General features: G+C 50.5%; 2 non-coding genes and 1 pseudogene across 2 annotated transcripts; 2 read left to right on the forward strand and 1 right to left on the reverse strand.

Moving 5' to 3' along the window:
- The first annotated feature begins 8,228 nt into the window (after window positions 1-8,228).
- On the forward strand, window positions 8,229-8,312 carry TRNAL-UAA (transfer RNA leucine (anticodon UAA)). Its single transcript has one exon. It is a non-coding gene; the product is annotated as a tRNA-Leu (tRNA).
- Window positions 8,313-14,718: 6,406 nt separating this feature from the next.
- Window positions 14,719-15,184, reverse strand: LOC149349497 (uncharacterized; annotated as a pseudogene).
- Window positions 15,185-18,664: 3,480 nt separating this feature from the next.
- Window positions 18,665-18,748, forward strand: TRNAL-UAA (transfer RNA leucine (anticodon UAA)). The gene has a single exon. It is a non-coding gene; the product is annotated as a tRNA-Leu (tRNA).
- The last annotated feature ends 4,580 nt before the right edge of the window (window positions 18,749-23,328 follow it).

Raw genomic sequence — 23,328 nt, forward strand, 5'->3', positions numbered from 1 at the left:
GTGCTCCTTCGCCGAGCCCAGACCGGCCAGCTTCTATCACCAGCGAAGTTGCACCTCATAAACCCGCGCTCATACCCGACTCCTCAGTGCCCGACGTGCCCTGCCAGAGGCACGGCCGAACATCTCCTGTGGAGCTGCCCTACCTTTGACGCAGTACGGGAAAGAGCACTCAAGTCCCTGGGCGGGCTTCGACCTGGAACCCTGCAGGAATGGGTCGATCCGCCATCGCACATCGGGCCATCAGACGCACTCCGGCTCTGGCGAACTTTTCTTTCCTACTTCAAGGAAGATGAAGGGCCAGGCCATCACTTCGCGGAGCCGACCTCGGGACGACACTACCTCGAGGAAGAAGTGGACACCGGTCCCCAACCCGCACTCCGACCTTCACCCCCACCCCCATCCTCACCCCCACCCTTAACCACTCCCCCACCCCAACCTCCATGAAGCACCTTAGTTCTGCCGCAAGGTATCGGCCTACTAAATGCAGAAATAAAGACGTTTAAAAAAAAAAAGAACCGGCGTTCTCTAAGCGTGACGACGTAGAAACTAACGGAACCAAAATGTAGTCGAGGGCAGCAGAGATTTAAGTAAAACAATCAGGTTTTAATTTTGCTGCAGGGCAGTCGCGGCTGGCGCAACGCAGGAATAATTAGAAACCAATGCCGGAACTACACGCCTTTTTGTCCAGCCGTGAATGCAACCTGGATGGTGATCACTGTAATAACGACGATAATGGTCATCACATGAGCACTCTCATTCCAAGCGACGCTAGATGACATTGTATTTGTACTGTATCTACGCTTTATTTTTGCGCTCGGACAGAAAACCCTCGATGTGACGGACACCGAGGTCCGCGAACAGAGGCGCTGAATGCGTTCCTGCATTAAAAGCCGTATTAATGCGAAAGCCTTTACTGCCTCATACAGACGACAGAAGGCCGTCAGCAGAAACTTGTCAGCAGAGGTGTCACGCTTCTGACGGGTGATCATCGATATAGGGGATACAGTTACTGCGTAATTTCCTTTCCTCAAATACAATTTTCATTATATTCATTACGGCCCCTCTTTCTCTTTCTTCTTTCTCTCCCACTTCCTCTCTTCCTGCACGGTGCGGTTCAGGTGTACACCGAGATGACAGAATTACTGCGGGGTTTCCTTTCCTCAAAAAGCGTTGCGCTCAAAAGGCAAGGCATCGCACCGAACGGGTGGTGGCGTTCTGTGGATTCCCTGGCAGCGCTACAACACGCTGTCGCGTTTCACTCCTAAAGGAAAAGCTTAAGCGTCATTAATTAGCAGTTAATCAGTGTTTAATAATCAGTAATTAGTCATTAATAAGTAATTAGTCATTGCTTAATAAGTAGTCGTTAATTATGTGTGACGTCATCCAGTGGTGACGTTACCAGTGCCGCAGTGGCAGTCAAAGTGGTACGGAAAACGCTTTCGCCTCTACGCACTTTATACATTCAAAGTGCCCCCCAATTTCCTTGCTCCTCATCCTGCCGACGCAACTGGCTCTGTGGAATGGCTAGCTCTGCTTCCTTGGATCTCGCGATAATGAACCTACAGGCATAAGCAATATAAAAGGGAACACGGTACACGTCCCTTCTGCGTATTTGCAATCGCGAGCGCTCGCTTGTTTACGGCATCGGCGTACACAAAAATGGGTGTGTCGATCCACTCAGCGAAACGTTCACGCCCTCCTCCAGGGCGCAAAAGTGGTCCCTACATAAGTACGAGCCAGGCCCGCTTGCATCACGCGACCTTAGTGTCTCGAGATCGCCTAGGCAAGTCTTCTCGGTCCCAAGGTCAGCGCGCGAATGTTTGGCTGTGAATGTTCCTCGTAGAGATACGATTCAAGAACGAAGCGGCGAATGCCCCTCAAAGGTGGCCCTCACACCGATGGTCGCGACGTCGTGCTTAATCCCCCTGCAGCTGTTTGCCTGATATTGTGGGAGCTTTCATATAGAAGGTCCAGATGCGGATTGTGTATACATTTGTATGCAAAGCTTCACGAATCAAACAGTCACACAGGTGTGTGTGGGCAACCGCGGACTGCAGAAATAACTCAAAACGCGAAGGCACATAAAATTGAGCACGTGTGGGTCTCTGCACCGCATAAAGTGCATCACAGTGAATGGCTCTGAAGGCAAAACATTTGGATGAGAATTTTATCAAAACTGTGAGCGCATTGTGATCTTAGACAGCGAAAATGACAATGTCGTACTATAGAGCACTGAGGAATCAATCACAGCTGGTGTCAACAAGCGACAGTGCAGTAGTCATATGAAAGTTATGAACGTTCTCCCTCCACCTTCTCCGCTATTTAGTTATTGATGGGAAATCGGTATTACAATGATTGAGCATGCGCTGTGGCGCCGTGGGTGCCACCACGAGGGCCGGAGTCCGTGAACGCGGCAGTTCCACTCAGTCGGTCCCGCCAGCCGCTTGTCCAACCGCGACTCCATCGTCATGCAGGAGTGTGGAGGCCTTCTCTGCATGGAAAAAATGTCACCGGAACATGAGCGCGCTAAAGGAAAGGCGGAACGCTAGAAAAGATGCAGTGAACGGAAGATAAATGAAGCAAGACAAGAAATAGCGATATATACAAATAATACACGCACGCTGGTAGATATCGTGTGGCCCACAGAAGGGTGTGCCCCCAGAGGTGGACGATGGGGGCCGGTTCTGGAACACGTATCCGCCACTCTTCTCCATCCGGCTCGACTCTGCAGCGGCCTTCCTCCGGTCGGCCAGCACGTTGACCTCCAGTGTGGACCTCTGCTGCGCTACGGACTGCGGGCCCGACGTCAGCGCACCAAACCCTACCGGGTCCATGTTCTGGATGCCTCGCATGACCTCCTTGGAGACCTGGTATTCGTCGACAGGGCGCTCCTCTTCGTCGAGGGACGTCGTGGTCGACTCCGTGCCTTACTCTGACTCCCTGATAGAGGTTGAGGATGACGGAAACGGCGCGCCACGCAATTCTCGCCGCACGCTCCTGGCCCTGGTCGTCAGTGCCCCCCTGGGTCGAATCGAACGCATCTACTTCTTCTTCTTCCTCTTAAAACATAGCACATGCCCACATGGGGGAAATAGCTAAGGTGTGGTGGCTTGAACGCATCTAACAGCTCGGCCTTCGTCTTCTTCTATCGCTCTCCTTCGGCTTCGGCCTTCGGCGGTCGTCGTCGTCTTCCTCTGTCGTTCCCTGCCTCCGGATTCCCGAGACGCGGAATAATAAAGGCGCGGCGAGGAATAAACCTGGGTCCCTGCTCTCAGCCTCACGGCACAGCTACGTTCCTCGGCCTCGATAACTAAATTTCCGCTCTGACCGCACTTTTCCCTCGGTGGGGCGACGTGAGCGTGTCTTTGATCAGTCTTTGTAGGAACGAGTTTGACCTCTGAGAACGACAGATACGCGCGAAATGTTTTCTATCTTCCCAAGGTCACCTCAGTCACATTCTCCATGCCTGGCGGACACGGCCGGCGAGCTTGAAGGCTGACTCTTCTGCCCGCTGACGTCATCGTGGTAGGGGACGCGCAATGCGGTGTGTCGCCCTAATCTGTTGCGAGCTAGTGCGAGCAGCGATTTTTTAAAATTCATTCTAAACTATGGGTTCACGCGGAGATTTCCGATCTGATTCGAATACCCACAAAGACCACCCTTACAGATATGTTGCGCTATAATATGCCCATCGTAGTCATTTCAGGGTCCCTTTAAGCTCGGTCGCGCTCGGCACTGCGACGAGGAGGAGGCGACAGGGAAAGGACAGGCGGATTCATGCCTGCAGTGCAAAATTCAACCTCACCAAGCATGTGAAAACTGAGCTGAACAGGTGCGTACATGTAAGCACATACACTTGCACAGAGCGAATATATGTTCGTAACATCCGCCGTGCCGGTTTTTTCTTTTTCAAATCGGCAAACCACCCGTTTCTGGTAGCTGTGCTCATTAGGCGGCTTAGTTTTCATTTGCCTTAATTATTCGCACCGACTGTGGAGGCTCGTGAGGGGACTTTATGGGGATTCCTTAAGGAGGTTGCTGACACTTTCAATTTCCTCACTGTGCGCTTCTCTTTAGATTACCTCTATAGCCTCTCGAGAAAACAGATGACCCAGGCTCTCACTGAGTCTTTGTTCCCTACACCATTGTATCGGTAGCCTTATCTGGGGTCTTTGGACATCAGTGTTCTAAAGCGTGTTAGGCGGGTGTGCATTCAGGCAGCCGCTAAAACGTTCTTTTTCAAACTACACACAGCGACGCTGCCTGGCAAGACATTTCTTAATGACAAGGAGATCTTTGTACCCTGGAATGTGAATTGCCGTCTGTGTAACGTGCCTGAGACAATTGATCATTGCTTCATCCTGTGCCGTGATGCCATAATCCTTTCGGACATACTACAAAGAACTCTTAAGAAGGACATTGAAATTACACCATACACTATTAGATTTCTGCCTGTTGGCAAAAACTCTGTTGTGCCTTATGATCTGTTTGTGTTGATGGGACTATTCAGTCTTTGGAAAAGCCGTATGATGAACAGGCATGCCGAGCCACCAAGATCGTCCAAATCTGTGTTTCGTGAACAGTGTGCTTTGGTGAGGAGTGTATATCCTGCACGCGAAGAACCTCCAAGCTGGCTGCCGTGCCTAGATGCATGTGTGTGCCTCCCTGAATTTTGATGTTTTGATGGGGATGCAGTATTGAGTTAGGGCTATGGCGGGCTCGTATTAAGCAGCCCGGCAACTTATGACGCGAACCAGTTTGATTGAAGTTTTCCCCCTTTTTACGGAAGTTCTTCCATGCAATAAGAAAAAAAGGTCAGAATGGCCGAGCGGTCTAAGGCGCCAGATTTCAGCTCTGGTCCTCGCAAGACGGCATGGGTTCGAACCCCCCTTCTGACAGTATTCTTTTTTAGTTTTTGCTGCTTTTGGACCTACTGTGAACGCTGTACGTGCGCAACGCTAAGACACATTTCTATTAAGCAGCACTGTCCTGTTTTTTTTCTCTCTTTCCTCTGCAGTCGTACACAGGTAAAGCTGCAAATGCCCGTCAAATGAGGCACCCCAGAGCACAGCATGGGATGAAGACGGAAAATTCGCTGATCCGTGGCGCCTAGGCCTGGGCCTGGCTTGAAGTTGCGGGTCTAGGAGGAGCTTCATTCGGTTGTTCGGCAGTCGCCGGTTCCAACATCGTTGTGTGTGTTCCCAAAGCCACACCTCCAGGCTTTGAGAAATGCCATTGAGGAAAAGCATACTGGTGCAGCCCACGTCGTGTCTTTTAACACATACTATGCTCTAAACAGCCGTTTTTGCTTTTCGTCTCCACTGAAAAGCGGCCATGAATTCTACCTGTGCATCCTGTTCATAAATAAAAAGAAATACTGCGGCTGCAAGCACGTTTTAATAATAAACACCGTGCACCGTAAAATACGACTGCAGATTAAAAATCTAAAGTCAGCTCGAAGTATATTTTCACGCGTGTATGCGATCCTTTTCTTTAACTCTTGCAACTCCCGAGCTATTCACAGATGACATCACTGTTCACAAAATCATGCGCGCGGACCCGGCTCATCTTCACGTCTTTTTATAATTAGCAGTTAATTAGTGTTGTGATTAATTAGTAATAGCCATTAATTAGTAATTTGTCATTACTTGGTAATTAGTCATTGGTTATGTGTGACGTCACCCAGTGGTGACGTTACCAGCGCCACAGAGGCAGTCAAAGTGGTGCGGAAAACGCTTTCGCCACTACGCACTTTATACGTTCAAAGTGCCCCCTGAGTTTCCTTGCTCCTCATCCTGCCGATGCAACTGGCTCTGCGGAATGGCTAGCTCTGCTTCCTTAGATCTCGCGATAAAGAACCTACAGGCACAAGCAATATAAAAGGGAACAGGCTAGTCGTCACTTTTGCGTTTTGCAATCGCGAGCGCTCACTTGTTTACGGCACCGGCATACACAAAAATGGCTGTATCGATCCACTGAGCGAAACGTTCACGCCCTCCTGAAGGGTGCAAAAGTGGTCCCTACATAAGTACGATCCAGGCCCGCTTGCATCACGCGACCTTAGTGCCTCGAGATCGCCCGCTGTCCGGATCGCCTAGGCAAGTCTTCTCGGTCCCAAGGTCAGCGCGCGAATGTTTGGCTGTGAATGTTCCTCGTAGAGATACGATTCAAGAACGAAGCGGCGAATGCCCCTCAAAGGTGGCCCTCACACCGATTGGCGCGACGTCGTGCTTAATCCCCTTGCAGCTGTTTACCTGATATTGTGGGAGCTTTCATACAGAAGGTCTAGATGCGGATTGTGTATACATTTGTATGCAAAGCTTCACGAATCAAACAGTCACACAGGTGTGTGTGGGCAACCGCGGACTGCAGAAATAACTCAAAACGCGAAGGCACATAAAATTGAGCACGTGTGGGTCTCTGCACCGCATAAAGTGCATCACAGTGAATGGCTCTGAAGGCAAAACATTTGGATGAGAATTTTATCAAAACTGTGAGCGCATTGTGATCTTAGACAGCGAAAATGACAATGTCGTACTATAGAGCACTGAGGAATCAATCACAGCTGGTGTCAACAAGCGACAGTGCAGTAGTCATATGAAAGTTATGAACGTTCTCCCTCCACCTTCTCCGCTATTTAGTTATTGATGGGAAATCGGTATTACAATGATTGAGCATGCGCAGTGGCGCCGTGGGTGCCACCACGAGGGCCGGAGTCCGTGAACGCGGCAGTTCCACTCAGTCGGTCCCGCCAGCCGCTTGTCCAACCGCGACTCCATCGTCATGCAGGAGTGTGGAGGCCATCTCTGCATGGAAAAATGTCACCGGAACGTGAGCGCGCTAAAGAAAAGGCGGAACGCTAGAAAAGGTGCAGTGAACAGAAGAGAAATGAAGCAAGACAAGAAAAGGAGATATAAGCAAAGAATACACTCACGCTGGTAGATATCGTGTGGCCCACAGAAGGGTGTGCCCCCAGAGGTGGACGATGGGGGCTGGTTCTGGAACACGTATCCGCCACTCTTCTCCATCCGGCTCGACTCTGCAGCGGCCTTCCTCTGGTCGGCCAGCACGTTGACCTCCTGTGTGGACCTCTGCTGCGCGACGGACTGCGGGTCCGACGTCAGCGCACCAAACCCCACCGGGTCCGTGTTCTGGATGCCTCGCATGACCTCCTTGCAGACCTGGTACTCGTCGACAGGCCGCTCGTATTCGGCGAGGGACGTCGTGGTCGACTCCGTGCCTTGCTCTGACTCCTTCATAGAGGTTGAGGATGGCGGAAACGGCGCGCCACGCAATTCTCGCCGAACGCTACTGGCCCTGGTCGTCAATGTCACCCTGGGCCGAATCGAAAGCATCTACTTCTTCCTCTTCCTCTTAAAGCATGGCACATACCCACATGGGGGGAAATAGCCAAGGTGTGGTGGCTTGAACGATGATGATGATGTCCTCGGGCTTGAACGCATCTATCAGCTCGGCCTTCGTCTTCTTCTATCGCTCTCCTTCGGCTTCGGCCTTCGGCGGTCGTCGTCGTCTTCCTCTGTCGTTCCCTGCCTCCGGATTCCCGAGGCGCGGAATAATAAAGGCGCGGCGAGGAATAAACCTGGGTCCCTGCTCTCAGCCTCACGGCACAGCTACGTCAATAACTAAATTTCCGCAGGGATCGCACTTTTCCCTCGGTGGGGCGACGTGAGCGGGTTTTTGATCAGTCTTTGTAGAAACCAGTTTGACCTCTGAGAACGACAGATACGCGCGAAATGTTTTCTATCTTCCCAAGGTCACCTCAGTCACATTCTCCATGCCTGGCGGACAGGGCCGGCGAGCTTGAAGGCTGACTCTTCTGCCCGTTGACGTCATCGTGGTAGGGGACGCGCAGTGCGGTGTGTCGCCCTAATCTGTTGCGAGCGACTGCGAGCAGCGATTTTTTAAAATTCATTCTAAATTATGGGTTCACGCGGAGATTTCCGATCTGATTCGAATACCCACAAAGACCGCCCTTACAGATATGTTGCGCTATAATATGCCCATCGTAGTCATTTCAGGGTCCCTTTAAGCTCGGTCGCGCTCGGCACTGCGACGAGGAGGAGGCGACAGGGAAAGGACAGGCGGATTCATGCCTGTAGTGCAAAATTTAACCTCACCAAGCATGCGAAAACTCTGCTGGACAGGCACATGTACGCACACACACCTGCACAGAGTGAATAAATGTTCGTAAAAGCCGCCGCACCGTGGTCAGGATGGCCGAGCGGTCTAAGGCGCCAGATTTAAGCTCTGGTCCTCGCAAGAGGGCGTGGGTTCGAACCCCACTTCTGACACTAATATTTTTTAGTTTCTGCTGTTTTTGGACCTACTGTGAACGCTGTACGTGCGCAACGCTAAGACACATTTCTATTAAGCAGCACTGTCCTGTTTTTTTTCTCTCTTTCCTCTGCAGTCGTACACTGGTAAAGCTGCAAATGCCCGTCAAATGAGGCACCCCAGAGCACAGCATGGGATGAAGACGGAAAATTCGCTGATCCGTGGCGCCTAGGCCTGGGCCTGGCTTGAAGTTGCGGGTCTAGGAGGAGCTTCGTTCGATTGTTCGGCAGTTGCCGGTTCCAACATCGTTGTGTGTGTTCCCAAAGTCACACCTCCAGGTTTTGAGAAATGCCATTGAGGAAAAGCATAGTGGTGCAGCCCACGTCGTGTCTTTTAACACATACTATGCACTAAACAGGCGTTTTTGCTTTTCGTCTTCACTGAAAAGCGGCCATGAATTCTACCTGCACAATCGTGTCCTTAAATAAAAAGAAATGCTGCGGTTGCAAGGACGTTTAATTAATAAACACGGTGCACCGTCAAATACGACTGCAGATTAAAATTCTAAAGTCAGCTCGAAGTATATTTTCACGCGTGTATGCGATCCTTTTCTTTAACTCTTGCAACTCCCGAGCTATTCACAGATGACATCACTGTTCACAAAGCCATGCGCGAGGACCCGCCTCATCTTCACGTCTTTTTATAATTAGCAAACGAATTTCTTCAAGCGATTTAGCGAATTGAGCGCATTTTCTGGCCACGTTATAACCTGTTTATAATACGAGCCTCCTTCCATTCAGTGAGCAATCTACCTCTTGTGCTGCTGCCGCAACGGCCCCGAGCCCACTCCGAGCTGGGTGGACCGAGCCAAGTTCAGTAAAGTGATAATGTAGCGGGCCCCTGCTTCAAGTCACGGGCCTTGCCCGGGCTCAGACCTCAGGATTAGGCCTGTGCAGTGCTCACCTCCAGCCTTTTGGCGTTGACCGATTTCATGAAGTCGCGATCAATCTGTGGTCAATCCCTTGTCATGCTGTAGCGTGACCACGGATTAACCGCGACGTCATGAAAATCAGTCGACGCCATTGGCTGGAGGGCCTCCTTTAAGGAGCATTTGCCGCTTCGTTCTGGGGTTGTATGTATCCTACTATATAGTTTGTTTTTCGCGCGTTGGTAATAGCGTCATATCTCAAAAACACAGTGGCCCAATTGTCCCCAAAGATTAATTCGCAAGCACGGCCAGGAATCTTCACATTTCTTTCAACCGTGACAGCTGCCAGTTATGCCGCCGTTGGATTCCACCTAGCTGTGGCATCTGATGAAATTACGTCACGGTTCCCATACTATATCCCCGCAGTGGTAGCTTAGTGGCTTTGGTGTTCGGCTACTGATGCCAAGGTCGCGTGTTCGATCCCTGCCGCGCTGGCTCTATTTCGAATGGAGCGAAACAGAGACGCCCGCGTGCCGTGCGATGTAAGCGTACTACATCAATGAACAGCAGTTGGTATAAATTAATCCGGAGCCCACCGCTATACGGTGTCCCCCATCGTCGACATGTGTCGCTTTGGGTCCTTAAACCCCAAATGTTTACACCTTCACGTTCTCACCCACTCAGTGGCACCGGAAGACCATCGCTTTGGTACCATTAGGAATCTCTCTCGGGGCGCGAGCACAAGCGACCACGGACATTTGAGCTGAGGAGAAGGGAACGATAAAAACGGGGGTCACTTAACACTGCGTACGTGCTTTGAACGCGGAAGCATTGTCTCGTCGGGAGCTCTGTTGTGAAGTTCATTAAAGACCGCTTCCTCTCTGATAGCACATGTACTCATTGGCATACATTCGCAAGGAAACGCATACACTAGGGTCACCTCTAGTCGCGGGATGTGAAGGTGCAGGCTCCTTTCTAAAGCCAACCACCCAGCAAAGCCGAGTATTAGAGCGGTGGAAATCTTGTACCCGTTTGAGGAAACCGGTGGGTTCTACGCTGTCGCGCAATTTGTCGCGCAGCGACAGCTGCGTGTATTCAGGGTGCAAACATCGATGTAGTACAGCGATTCGCGCAATGCAGCTAACCAGCAGAGAGTACAAACAGTCGACAGTCTACATTACTTGTGCGACGTGATCACTATGGAAGGCAACGCAGATGTGTGTGTTTGTGCAAAATTCAGTTCGACTTGCATATTACATGACAGCGATCAATGCTGTGTGATCCCCAAAGTGCAGCGCGACAACGTATTCGACGCGGTGACGGGACGCTGACGCTTCATTGCGATTTCTTGTGCACGCGTTTGCCTATATTGTCAAGTTGTAGTGACAGCAGTCTAGTGGTCAGGAAGACACCAACCAGTCTTGGAAACGAAGCTCTTTATTAGGGCTGACTTGCGCCCGCAAAAGAACTGAATCAATCACTCGGCGGCGGCGTAAGCAACAAACGTGCTCGTCGGTCGTCGAACTACGAATGCCCGCAGCTCACGGCATCGCTCAATTTAAAGCCCTCAAGGAAACTTCGAGATAACAGGTGAAGATCTTCTACAGTAATCTGAAAACACGTAGATGCAGCTATTCATGGCTGTGATCAATCGAGATTAGTCCGGTCGCTTCTCGCGTCACGAACACAAATGATAACACCCCTTTCCTGCGTCCTTGCGCGAATGAACGGACACCACAATGATACGTGGCAATATTAACGCGAAAACATATGTCCCATCAGCACAAAAGCCGGCGTCTGTCGCGCGTCCATGGCACAAAATTCTCCAGTGACGTCACCATGTTTTCGCGTGAATAAGCAAAGTAGTGTGGTAGGGCTAAACACTAGTATGAAGAAAACTAACGCGCACGATGTTCAGCAGTCTGGCGAATCCAGCTCACTAAAAAAAAATTGTAGTGAAAGAGTACATATACCGAGTGTTTAAGCTAACACTTTCGAAAAATCCCCGAGATAGGATGTTCGAAAGAAATCACATATTCTCAGCAACAAACTTCCAGCCGCGGGCGACGCCAGTCATTTTGTAAAGCATGCCTATGGGTTAATTAACTCAAAATTACGAAGCTACTTGTTATTTAGCACAGTCTAGTGGTTACGGCCAATGGCGAGTGCGTAGCTATGGACCAGACGATGTCATAATTTTTTTCTCTAAAGCCCTGCATCGCGAGGAAATCGGGTGTTCTTTATTTTTTTTCACAAGATTAAACAGAGCTCATGAGGTGCGCCGGAAGTTCAGAGCAAACACTATTCCTTGATGACGCGTTGCAATGCCCAAGGCGTCCAATTCGAACCGCCCGCGTTCTTGTACCATGCCATGCACTTTCTTTTGCTCCGCTGCTAACCCTTTTCTAGCACCAGGCAACGAAGCCCATGCGCCGTACACTAGAGCAGGCAGTTCGAATTGGGCTCCGCAGGCACTGCAACACGACACCAGCAGACGTTACGTCTGCACTGATTCCCTCCGCTGTTTCGCTTTTGTGCACACGCCCCAAATGCAGATTTGGGGCGTGTGCTCTCTGCCGGATTCAGGCGCTCTCGGGCGCAGGCGCAATACTCCGGACCTGTAATTCTGCTCAGCCCAAGGTCCCGGTTTCGGTATCGGCCGCGGCGGCAGCCTTTTGACAGAGAGGGGCTCTTTCATTGAAAAACAGACAATTCAGACGGCGTTTAAAGCCGCTGCCTTGCTACTCTGCGTGAGGAAGGGACTCGGAGAGAGAAAGACTGAATAAGACAGTTGTAGGAAAGGGATGACGGAGTTCACTGCATAGAGAATGCGCAGTGAGAGCACTGTACGGAGGGAGTAGAGTTTGTCTAGAATACCAATTTCATTAAATAATCAAATAAAAAGTTTTAGCGCGTCTCTGCTGTCCATGGAAAGCTAAGGGTCCTAATACACATTCGAGTGTTAGAGGCACTTGAGTGATTCCATAAGACGCTCATAATGTGCACTCTCCACAGTGTACGCTGGGTACTCTGACAAAATATGCTCCACTGTCTCTACTAAGCCGCAGTTGTCTCAATGCGCACTGTTCGCTTGACTTAAATGGATCTATAAGGGGGTCGTAAACGCAGTGTTTAGACGAAGACGATGATAAAGATCTTCCAGATGGCAAAGATGTCTGGATGGCAATCTTGGTCTGAGGTATGCGTCGATGGAGTGCAGAAATTTGTGCAGCATTCTGAAGGCGCCAAAATGCACAAGCGCCCGTAGGCAGATTTTTGTGCCTGTTAATGTACCCCACGTGGTCGAAATTTCGAGCTCTCCGCTGCAGCGTGTTCCATAGCCCTCACTGTAGCTGTCCCATGTAAAAATCAGTCAGTCAGTCAGTCAGTCAGTCAGTAGCTGTCCCATGTAAAAATCAGTCGGTCGGTCGGTCGGTCGGTCGGTCGGTCGGTCGGTCGGTCGGTCGGTCGGTCGGTCGGTCGGTCGGTCGGTCGGTCGGTCGGTCGGTCGGTCGGTCGGTCGGTCGGTCGGTCGGACGGTCGGTCGGTCGGTCGAAGTCAGTCAGACCAAATGCGTGTTGACCTCATTAAAATTCACACGAAAAAATGGCCTTGGCCAGGCACGTAACACGCACAATAAAGAACTGGCGTTCTCTAAGCGTTACGACGTAGAAACCAACGGAAACAAAATATAGTCGAGGGCAGCAGAGATTTAAGTGAAACGGTCAGGTTTTAATTTTGATGCAGGGCAGTCGCGGCCGGCGCAACGCAGGAATAATTAGAAACCAATGCCGGAACTACGCGGCTTTGTCCAGCCGTGAATGCAACCTGGATGGTGATCACTCAATCTCATTCCAAGCGACGCTAGATGACATTGTACTGTATCTACGCTTTATTTTTGCGCTCGGACAGAAAACCCTCGATGTGACGGACACCGAGGTCCACAAACGGAGGCGCTTAATGCGTTCCTACATTAACAGGCGTAGTAAGGCGAAAGCCTTTAATGCCTCATCGTTGCCGATAGAAGGCAGTCAGCAGAAGCTTGTCAGCAGAGGTGTCATGCTTCAGACGGGTGTCCATCGAGATAGGTGATACAGTTACTGCATAATTTCCTCTCCTCAAATGCAATTTTCATTTTATTCATTACGGCCCATCTTTCTCTCTCTTTTTTCACTCCGACTTCCTCTCTTCCCGCACGGTGCGGTCCAGGTGTCCACCGAGATGACAGAATTACTGCGCCATTTCCTTTCCTCAAAAAGCGTTGCGCTCAAAGGGCAAGGCATCGCACCGAACGGGTGGTGGCGTTCCTTGGACTCCCTGGCAGCGTTACAACACGCTGTCGCGTTTCACTCCTAAAGGAAAAGTTTAAGCGTCATTAATTAGCAGTTATTTAGTGTTTAGTAATTAGTAATTAGCCATTAATTAGTAATTTGTCATTACTTGGTAATTAGTCATTGGTTATGTGTGACGTCACCCAGTGGTGACGTTACTGCAGCGCCACAGAGGCAGTCAAAGTGGTGCGGAAAACGCTTTCGCCACTACGCACTTTATACGTTCAAAGTGCCCCCTGAGTTTCCATGCTCCTCATCCTGCCGATGCAACTGGCTCTGTGGAATGGCTAGCTCTCCTTCCTTGGATCTCGCGATAATGAACCTACAGGCACAAGCAATATAAAAGGGAACACGCTAGTCGTCACTTTTGCGTTTTGCAATCGCGAGCGCTCACTTGTTTACGGCACCGGCATACACAAAAATGGCTGTATCGATCCACTGAGCGAAACGTTCACGCCCTCCTGAAGGGTGCAAAAGTGGTCCCTACATAAGTACGATCCAGGCCCGCTTGCATCACGGGACCTTAGTGTCTCGAGATCGCCCGCTGTCCGGATCGCCTAGGCAAGTCTTCTCGGTCCCAAGGTCAGCGCGCGAATGTTTGGCTGTGAATGTTCCTCGTAGAGATACGATTCAAGAACGCAGGGGCGAATGCCCCTCAAAGGTGGCCCTCACACCGATGGTCGCGACGTCGTGCTTAATCCCCTTGCAGCTGTTTGCCTGATATTGTGGGAGCTTTCATACAGGAGGTCCAGATGTGAATGGTGTATACATTTGTATGCAAAGCTTCACGAATCAAACAGTCACACAGGTGTGTGTGGGCAACCGCGGACTGCAGAAATAACTCAAAACACGAAGGCACATAAAATTGAGCACGTGTGGGTCTCTGCACCGCATAAAGTGCATCACAGTGAATGGCTCTGAAGGCAAAACATTTGGATGAGAATTTTATCAAAACTGTGAGCGCATTGTGATCTTAGACAGCGAAAATGACAATGTCGTACTATAGAGCACTGAGGAATCAATCACAGCTGGTGTCAACAAGCGACAGTGCAGTAGTCATATGAAAGTTATGAACGTTCTCCCTCCACCTTCTCCGCTATTTAGTTGTTGATGGGAAATCGGTGTTACAACTATTGAGCATGCGCAGTGGCGCCGTGGGTGCCACTACAAGGGCCGGAGTCCGTGAACGCGGCAGTTCCACTCAGTCGGTCCCGCCAGCCGCTTGTCGAACCGCGACTCCATCGTCATGCAGGAGTGTGGAGGCCATCTCTGCATGGAAAAAATGTCACCGGAACATGAGCGCGCTAAAGGAAAGGCGGAACGCTAGAAAAGGTGCAGTGAACGGAAGAGAAATGAAGCAAGACAAGAAAGAGGGATATATACAAATAATACACGCACGCTGGTAGATATCGCGTGGCCCACAGAAGGGTGTGCCCCCAGAGGTGGACGATGGGGGCCGGTTCTGGAACACGTATCCGCCACTCTTCTCCATCCGGCTCGACTCTGCAGCGGCCTTCCTCTGGTCGGCCAGCGCGTTGACCTGCTGTGTGGACCTCTGCTGCGCGACGGACTGCGGGTCCGGCGTCAGCGCACCAAACCCCACCGGGTCCGTGTTCTGGATGCCTCGCATGACCTCCTTGGAGACCTGGTATTCGTCGACAGGGCGCTCGTATTCGTCGAGGGACGTCGTGGTCGACTCCGTTTACTCTGACTCCCTGATAGAGGTTGAGGATGACGGAAACGGCGCGCCACGCAATTCTCGCCGGACGCTCCTGGCCCTGGTCGTCAGTGCCCCCCTGGGTCGAATCGAACGCATCTAATTCTTCTTCTTCCTCTTAAAGCATAGCACATGCCCACATGGGGGGAAATAGCCAAGGTGTGGTGTTGTTGTTGTTGTTGTTGACCTCTAGATAATGGCGCGTACCCACTGCGGGGGATTGGCCAAGACACAGGCGGCAACTGATAGGTGCACAAAATGTTAAACACCTTAGGAAATAATGGCAGGGAAAAATAAAATAATTATGATAATAATAGCAATTAGGAAATAAATGAAAGGATCTCAGATGTGCAATTGAAATAGGCTAAACAAATGCTGTTAGATCGGTGACTGAAATAGAGAACGGGGCTAAATATTCCGCGTTTCAGAAAGCTTTCGTTCCAGAGGAATATTGATCATGAGAAAGAGCAGAGCTTAAGACGGCAGCCGTTTAGTGTCTGTAAGGAAGTTTTGCATGGCGGAGAGCACATTCCAGTTGCTGTGCCCAAGGGAGGAAGCCCCAAGAGACAGAGCAACCCCGGCAGACAGACTTAGACCAAGCTGTCGTAACGGAAGCTCCAGCAGGCGGCTCCGTAAAGAGGAGAAACGGCGGCAGGTCAACAAGAAATGATCTATCGTTTCGGGTTCTCCGCAGAACGGGCACAATGGGGAGACCGCCAGACCAGATCTATAAAGGTAGAAGTTTAAGTGAGGCACGCGACAACGTACACGCGTGAAGGAAACCTCAAGCTTGCGTGATCGCCATCCTTTACTGCACCACGGGTAAAGGAGATGCCGGAATTCGGGAGAGGAGGTCAGAGCTGATGCTGCGAATTTTTTCAAGAGCATATACCTGCGAAACCTGGCCGCCGTAATATATGCGATGGGTGGAAGCACAGATACGATTGGGCCTTGAAGAGATGCCTTCGCCAGGGTATCGGCAACCTCATTCAAATGGATTCCTCTGTGCCCAGGCACCCAGACCAACCGTAATGAACACACGTGGGGTGGAACCAAGCATTTGAGTAACCGAAGTGCCTGAGATGTTGTAGACGCGGTGAGAGAGGAACACAACGATAATGAATCTGTCATAATTATGACAGATGACAAGGAGCTGTTTAATTTGCGCAACGCTAAGACAACTGCTAGAAATTTGGCCAAATAAATAGGGGTGTAATCGGGAAGGCGGAGTGAGAATGACCAGTCAAGGGAGATGGAGAAAATGCCAACACCGGCCTTTTCTTCACACTGTGAGGCGTCTGTCGCTATGAGCACATGAGATTTAAAGCACAGCAGGTAATCCTGTAATAAACCGCTGAGCAAATGGAAAGGCATTAACTTTGCATGTTTTGGAAAGATGTCATCGAAGACAATCTGAATAGATGAAGAGTTGGCGCATACCGGACGGATCTCCGAAATGCGGACGTTTAAGGGGTCAAGGAGGGATTGCACAAAACATATCTGAGGGGTACGGAAACGAGACCAGGATTCGATGAAAAATGGCCGAGGCTGACGAAGGAAGATCAAATTGGAGGCATGAAGCGAAGAATCGCACATTCTTACGAACGTTTTCACCGTTAAGAGCCGAAATCTAGAAGTCAATGATGGAATACGCGCTTCCAGGTACAAAACGAAATTCGCCACAAATTTTGGAAGGCCCAAACAAAGGCGCAACGCCTCTCGCTCCAAGAGAATCAAGGGGCGAAGTTTATACGCTGGCACACCAGAGAATAAAACTCAGCCGAACTCTAAGACTGGACGGACGTACATTCTATAAATCATAAGAAGTGAATGTCTTCTCATGCCAGAACGAACACTGCTCAGCCTACGCAGCATACCGACTGCTCGGACTCCTTTCGCAGTGATCTGCTCGATATGAGCCCCCCCAGGAAAGAGAAGGATCATAAACTACTCCGAGGTATTTGACACTTTGCACTTGAGGAATTACATGGTTCCGGTAAACAATAGAGATATTAACTGGACGAGAGAGCGGAAAAACCAATAAAGCACATTTATTGACATTAAGGGACAGATTAATGTCTCCTAACCATTGGTCTAGGACAGGGGTTCTCAAACTGGGTTCCGCGGAACACAGGGGTTCCGCGGGCTGTCTTCTTGTGTTCCGCGAGAACCCTCACCGGCCCTGACCCGGGAGCTGATATGAGACTGGCTCTGAGTGCTACTGAGACACGCTTTGACTTGCTCTTAAAAGGGAAGCCGCACCACCCATCACATTAGTATTTGTGTTAATCTGTGCAATAAACATTTAACTTTTGCAACTCTCTCTTAGCAAAAATCCACTCGACAACATTGCTGGTAAGTGAAAGCAGGGGGGGGGGGGGGGGGGGGGGGGGTCCCTGGAACTTATTGAAGGCTTTTGGGGTTCCTCCAAGCAAAAAAGTTTGAGAACCCCTGGTCTAGGACATTCAGGTAGGACTGTAAGGACTGGTACAAAGAGGAAATGTCTTTCTCTGAAGCAAAAAAGGCGATGTCATCAGCATACACATAGGTGGACACCTGAGGACTGCAGGGAATACTGCTGAGTAAGATGTTGAAAAGTACAGGGTGGTGTGGTGGCTTGAACGCATCTAACAGCTCGGCCTTCGTCTTCTTCTATCGCTCTCCTTCGGCTTCGGCCTTCGGCGGTCGTCGTCGTCTTCCTCTGTCGTTCCCTGCCTCCGGATTTCCGAGGCGCGGAATAATAAAGGCGCGGCGAGGAATAAACCTGGGTCCCTGCTCTCAGCCTCACGGCACAGCTACGTTCCTCGGCCTCGATAACTAATTTTCCGCACTTTTCCCTCGGTGGGGCGACGTGAGCGTGTCTTTGATCAGTCTTTGTAGGAACGAGTTTGACCTCTGAGAACGACAGATACGCGCGAAATGTTTTCTATCTTCCCAAGGTCACCTCAGTCACATTCTCCATACCTGGCGGACAGGGCCGGCGAGCTTGAAGGCTGACTCTTCTGCCCGCTGACGTCATCGTGGTAGGGGACGCGCGGTGAGGTGTGTCGCCCTAATCGGTTGCGAGCTACTGCGAGCAGCGATTTCTTAAAATTCATTCTAAACTATGGGTTCACGCGGAGATTTCCGATCTGATTCGAATACCCACAAAGACCACCCTTACAGATATGTTGCGCTATAATATGCCCATCGTAGTCATTTCAGGGTCCCTTTAAGCTCGGTCGCGCTCGGCACTGCGACGAGGAGGAGGCGCCAGGGAAAGGACAGGCGGATTCATGCCTGTAGTGCAAAATTTAACCTCACCAAGCATGCGAAAACTCAGCTGGACAGGTACATGTACGCACATACACTTGCACAGAGTGAATAAATGTTCGTAAAAGCCGCTGCACCGTGGTCAGGATGGCCGAGCGGTCTAAGGCGCCAGATTTAAGCTCTGGTCCTCGCAAGAGGGCGTGGGTTCGAACCCCACTTCTGACAGTATTCTTTTTTAGTTTCTGCTGCTTTTGGACCTACTGTGAACGCTGTACGTGCGCAACGCTAAGACACATTTCTATTAAGCAGCACTGTCCTGTTTCTTTTCTGTTTCCTGTGCAGTCGTATACAGGTAAAGGTGCAAACGCCCGTCAAATGAGGCACCCCAGAGCACAGCACGGGATGAAGACGGAAAATTCGCTGATCCGTGGCGCCTAGGCCTGGGCCTGGCTTGAAGTTGCGGGTCTAGGAGGAGCTTCATTCGATTGTTCGGCAGTTGCCGGTTCCAACATCGTTGTGTGTGTTCCCAAAGCCACACCTCCAGGCTTTGAGAAATGCCATTGAGGAAAAGCATACTGGTGCAGCCCACGTCGTGTCTTTTAACACATACTATGCACTAAACAGGCGTTTTTGCTTTTCGTCTTCACTGAAAAGCGGCCATGAATTCTGCCTGCGCAATCGTGTCCTTAAATAAAAAGAAATGCTGCGGCTGCAAGGACGTTTTAATAATAAACACGGTGCACCGTCAAATACGACTGCAGATTAAAATTCTAAAGTCAGCTCGAAGTATATTTTCACGCGTGTATGCGATCATTTTCTTTAACTCTTGCAACTCCCGAGCTATTCACAAATGACATCACTGTTCACAAAGCCATGCGCAAGGACCCGCCTCATCTTCACTTCTATTTATAATTAGTAAACGAATTTCTTCAAGCGATTCAGCGAATTGAGCGCATTTTCTGGCCACGTTATAACCTGTTTATAATACGAGCCTCCTTCCATTCAGTGAGCAATCTACCTCTTGTGCTGCTGCCGCAGCGGTCCCGAGCCCACTCCGAGCTCGGTGGACCGAGACAAGTTCAGTAAAGTGATAACGTAGCGGGCCCCTGCTTCAAGTCACGGGCCTTGGCCGGGCTCAGACCGCAGCATTAGGCCTGTGCAGTGCTCTGCTCCAGCCATTGGCGTTGACCGATTTCATGAAGTCGCGATCAATCTGTGGTCAATCCCTTGTCATGCTGTAGCGTGACCACGGATTAACCGCGACGTCATGAAAGTCAGTCGACGCCATTGGCTGGAGGGCCTCCTTTAAATGGCATCTGCCGCTAAGTTCTTGAGTTGTATCCTACTATATAGTTTCTGTTTTAAGCGCGTTGGTAATAGCGTCATATCTCAAAAACACAGTGGCCCAACTGTCCCCAAAGATTAATTCTCAAGCACGGCGAGGAATCTTCACATTTCTTTCAACCGTGACAGCTGCCAGTTATGCCGCCGTTGGATTCCACCTAGCTGTGGCATCTGATGAAATTACGTCACGGTTCCCACACTATATCCCCGCAGCGGTAGCTTAGTGGCTTTGGTGTTCGGCTACTGATGCCAAGGTCGCGAGTTCGATCCCTGCCGAGCTGGCTCTATTTCGAATGGGGCGAAACAGAGACGCCCGCGTGCCGTATGATGTCAGCGTACATCAATGAACAGCAGTTGGTATAAATTAATCCGGAGCCCACCGCTATACGGTGTCCCTCATCGTCGACATGTGTCGCTTTGGGACGTTAAACCCCAAATGTTTACACCTTCACGTTCTCACCCACTCAGTGGCACCGGAAGACCATCGCTTTGGTACCATTAGGAATCTCTCTCGGGGCGCGAGCACAAGCGGCCACGGACATTTGAGCTGAGGAGAAGGGAACGATAAAAACGGGGGACACTTAACACTGCTTACGTGCTTTGAACACTAAAGCATTGTCTCGTCGTGAGCTCTGTTGTGAAGTTTATTAAAGACCGCTTCCTCTCTGATAGCACATGCACTCATTGGCATACATTCGCAAGGAAACGCATACACTAGGGTCACCTCCAGTCGCGTATACGCTATCGCGTATACAGTGGCGGGATTTGAAGGTGCAGGCTCCTTTCTCAAGTCAACCACCCAGCAAAGCCGAGTATTAGAGCGGTGGAAATCTTGTACCCGTTTGAGGAAACCGGTGGGTTCTACGCAGCGACAGCTGCGTATATTCAGTGTGCAAACATCGATGTAGTACAGCGATTCGTGCAATGCAGCTAACCAGCAGAGAGTACAAACAGTCGACAGTCTACATTACTTGTGCGACGTGATCACTATGGAAGGCAACGCATATGTGTGTGTTTGTGCAAAATTCAGTTCGACTTGCATATTACATGACAGCGATCAATGCTGTGTGATCGCCAAAGTGCAGCGCGACAACGTATTCGACGCGGTGACGGGACGCTGACGCTTCTTTGCGATTTCTTGTGCACGCGTTTGCCTATATTGTCACGTTGTAGTGACGGAAGTCCAGCGGTCAGGAAGACACCAACCAGTCTTGGAAACGAAGCTCTTTATTTGCGCTGACTTGCGCCCGCAAAAGAACCGAATCACTCGGCGGCGGAGTAAGCAACAAACGTGCTCGTCGGTCGTCGAACTACGAATGCCCGCCGCTCACGGCATCGCTCAATTTAAAGCCGTCAAGGAAACTTCGAGATAACAAGTGAAGATCTTCTACAGTAATCTGAAAACACGTAGATGCAGCTATTCATGGCTGTGATCAATCGAGATTAGTCCGGTCGCTTCTCGCGTCACGAACAAAAATGATAACACCCCTTTCCTGCGGCCTTGCGCGAATGAACGGACACTACAATGATACGTGGCAATATTGACGCGAAAACATATGTCCCATCAGCACAAAAGCCGGCGTCTGTCGCGCGTCCCTGGCACAAAATTCTCCAGTGACGTCATCATGTTTTCGCGTGAATAAGCAAAGTAGTGTGGTAGGGCTAAAAACTAGTATGAAGAGAACAGCAGTCTGGCGAATCCAGCTCACTAAAAAAAAATCGTACTGAAAGAGTACGTATACCGAGTGTTTGAGCTAACACTTTCGAAAAATCCCCGCGATAGGATGTTCGAAATACAGAAAGCACATATTCTCAGCAACAAACTGTCAGCCGCGGGCGACGCCAGTCATCTTGTAAAGCATGCTTATGGGTTAACTCAAAATTACAAAGCTACTTTTTATTTAGCACAGTCTAGTGGTTACGGCCATTGGCGAGTGCGTGGCTATGGACCAGACGGTGTCATAAATTCTTTCTCTAAAGCCCTACATCGCGAAGAAATCGGGTGTTCTTTTTTTTTTTTTTTCACAAGATTAAACAGAGCTCATGAGGTGCGCCGGAAGTTCAGAGCAAACACTATTCCTTGATGACGCGTTGCAATGCCAAAGCCGTCCAATTCGAACCGCCCGCGTTCTTGTACCATGACATGCACTTTCTTTTGCTCCGTTGCTATCCCTTTTCTAGCACCAGGCGACGAAGCCCACGCCCCGTACAATAGAGCAGGCAGTTCCAATTAGGCTCCGCAGGCACTGCAACACGACACCAGCAGACGTTACGTCTGCACTGATTCCCTCCGCTGTTTCGGTTTTGTGCACACGCCCCAATTGCAGATTTGGGGCGTGTGCTCTCTGCCGGATTCAGGCGCTCTCGGGCGCAGGCGCAATACTCCGGACCTGTAATTCTGCTCAGCCCAAGGTCCCGGTTTCGATATCGGCCGCGGCGGCAGCCTTTTGACAGAGAGGGGCTCTTTCATTGAAAAACAGACAATTTAGACGGCGTTTAAATCCGCTGCCTTGCTACTCTGCGTGAGAAAGGGATTCGGGGAGAGAAAGACTGAATAAGACAGTTGTTGGAACGGTCGGTCGGTCGGTCGGTCGGGTCGGGTCGGGTCGGTTCGGGTCGGGTCGGTTCGGTTCGGTTCGGGTCGGTTCGGTTCGGGCGGGGCGGTTCGGTTCGGATCGGGTCGGGTCGGTTCGGTTCGGGTCGGTCGGTTCGGTTCGGTTCGGGTCGGGTCGGGTCGGTTCGGTTCGGGTCGGTTGGTCGGTCGGTCGGTCGGTCGGTTGGTTAGTGTATGGGGGTTAACGTCCCAAAGTGACTGAGGCTATCAGAGACGCCATAGTGAAGGGCTCCGGAAATTTCGACCACCTGGGGTTCTTTAACATTCACTGACATCGCACAGTACACGGGCCTCTAGAATTTCTCCTCCAAAGAAATTCAGCCGCCGCAGCCGGGATCGAACCCGCGTCTTTCGGGTCAGCAGCCGAGCATCATATCCACTGAGCCACCGCGGCGGGTAGTTGTAGGAAAGGGATGACGAAGTTCACTGCATAGAGAATGCGCAGTGAGAGCACTGTACGGAGGGAGTAGAGTTTGTCTCGAAGACGAATTTCATTAAATAATCAAATAAAAAGTTATAGTGCGTCTCTGCTGTCCATGGAAAGCTAAGGGTCCTAATACACATTCGAGTGTTAGAGGCACTTCAGTGATTCCATAAGCCGCTCCTAATGTGCACTCTCCTCAGTGTACGCTGGGTACTCTGACAAAATATGCTCCACTGTATCTACTAAGAAGCAGTTGTCTCAATCCGCACTGTTCACTTGACTTAAATGGAACTATAAGGGGGTCGTAAACGCAGTGTTAAGACGAAGATGATCATAAAGATCTTCCAGATGGCAAGGATGTCTGGGTGGCAATCTTGGTCTGAGGTATGGGTCGATGGAGTGCAGAAATTGGTGCAGCAATTT

This window comes from Amblyomma mixtum, chromosome 3 (assembly GCF_055824585.1).
Source record: "Amblyomma mixtum isolate Tamu chromosome 3, ASM5582458v1, whole genome shotgun sequence".
Classification (NCBI taxonomy): Eukaryota; Metazoa; Arthropoda; class Arachnida; order Ixodida; family Ixodidae; genus Amblyomma; species Amblyomma mixtum.